The following is a 2212-nucleotide window of genomic DNA, read 5'->3' as shown; positions in this document are numbered from 1 at the left end:
TCTGAGTTACATCTGTAAACAATCTTCTTTCACAGATAAATAATGTTTACGTTTGTATGATATACTATTACCTTATAGCTTCTGATATAAATAGAGGGGTAAATGATATAGAACAATGAATGGAGTTGTCGTCTCCTTGCTGTATGTGTAGAACACATCAGGCTACCTGGCAACGCATACGTTTGATACAACTAAATCTGCAAGAAGCTGTAGTTGCATTTCTCTCAAATACTACCTCATCGCCTCAGAAAACTAAAGGATATTTTAGAAAACATTGTAGCTGATGTGTTGAAATAAAGAGCTGATAAGAGCTAGAAAAATGTTCATCGTAGAATTACCAGATCAAGCTTAAATTTTGGCGATACGCTACCACAACCAACAACATCGTTATCATCTCATTTACAACACAACAACTACAACGTTATAGTATTAAATGGATACCACAAAGAAACACCTCCAAATCAGTAACCTATCTTTCATCCTTGTATACAGAACTGAGAGATTACTCTCAATTATTAAGTAATTGGAGATTCATCTAAAGGGCGCTAAACCGGAAATTTAATTGCACAAAAGCCAGTCACTCTCTCAATACTTGTCTCTCTCTTTCTCGGTCTTGCCATTTAAAGGAGAGGTTGGACCGATAGCGGTGCGGTTGAGAAAAGTCTGAAAAATCCTAAGGGTAACATTAGTCAGCAACTGGGGTGGCATTCTAAACTTACTTTCAAAATTTACTACCTCATCCGTATTCTTTAAAGCAGGAACCACCACAAGAGAGTGGCGCACTTTAACATAAAGTGGTGGTGTGGTGTTTATCTAGTAATTAGTAATGGAATATTTTCATAAGGCGTCGGGCCTATATACGGAAATAAATATTTCCAATCGACTAATAAATTTATCTTACATGAAGAAAACACACACACACTCACACATATAAGAAATTAGAAGAAAGAAATAAGAAATTAGGACATGAACTGTATTAGCTTCCTACTGTTTTTGCCATAAGATGCAATGATCTCATAGTTGAATTCTTGTGTATCACCCCATAGCTTCAAATTGATTGAAACATCCCCAAGGGTAATAATAAAAGACAGAACATCCCGTCTGGGAGAGTTCTAACAACTAATAATCCCTTGACAATGGAAAAACTTTATTTTGGGAACTTCGCTAAGGAACATACCTATACCAACAACGAAAGCTTATATCGAATACTTCTACAATGCACTGTACCAAAGACTTTATTAGAAGAATGAGAGGGTGCGTTTAAAACTTTGACTAACAGAAGCCAGACAACAGCGTCGACGTTCACTACCGATTCACTTCCTTTGCAAACACGCCACACAACCCTTTACTTGATAACAGTGCTACTACAGATGGTCAGAAATATAAAATTTACGAAATATACGTATACATTCCAGATAGAACTTTCTGCTCAAATATCTGGTATAAGAAAAAATGCAGAAAATACACGAACCATCGGGGAAGGCAGGAAATGCTTGTCATCTGCAATAACTACTTACAAACAGTTCATCGTAAAAGGAAATTTAAAAATATAGAAAACATTTAAGGAAGATTTCAGGAAAATAAATGAAAAAAAAAACTGCTTGTCAAATATTTAGAAGTCCCTCCCGTCTTGATCCCAGCGTCACCTGCCGCTCTTCTACCATTGCAGAATGATCATCAATCGAACCTAATCAGCCGTTCAAACTGCAATAATTCCCTGTCATCTTCTACACGTTTTTCTACAGCTATTTCCGAAGAAATTTCAAATAAAAATATTTCCAGCACCGCTATCGGAGATTTCCCCGAAGCTAAACTTGTCATTTCAAGAATACACTTAATGATACGTTGTAGTGGTCAAATAATTTGAACCTACACTCCGAGGCCTTTAATGAATACTAAGTCCTTATAGAGAATGTCTATAAGACAAATTGAGATGAGCTGATATGGAGATATTAACGTAAATAAACAGGCCTGGGATTGATGTACAAGATACAAACACACACACACACACACACACACATATATATCATCATCATCATCATCATCGTTTAACGTCCGCTTTCCATGCTAGCATGGGTTGGACGATTTGACTGAGGACTGGTGAAACCGGATGGCAACACCAGGCTCCAGTCTGATTTGGCAGAGTTTCTACAGCTGGATGCCCTTCCTAACGCCAACCACTCAGAGAGTGTAGTGGGTGCTTTTACGTGTC

The 2212-nt window shown here is 37.3% G+C and overlaps 1 protein-coding gene across 3 annotated transcripts in view; it reads right to left on the bottom strand.

Moving 5' to 3' along the window:
• Positions 1-2212, bottom strand: part of LOC106868231 (D(2) dopamine receptor) — a 1504014-nt gene that overhangs the window by 381113 nt on the left and 1120689 nt on the right. The window lies entirely within an intron of this gene.

This window comes from Octopus bimaculoides, chromosome 5 (genome assembly GCF_001194135.2).
Source record: "Octopus bimaculoides isolate UCB-OBI-ISO-001 chromosome 5, ASM119413v2, whole genome shotgun sequence".
NCBI lineage: Eukaryota > Metazoa > Mollusca > Cephalopoda > Octopoda > Octopodidae > Octopus > Octopus bimaculoides.
Note: the sequence above shows the minus strand (reverse complement) of the source record. Positions and strands in the feature narration are given on the sequence as shown.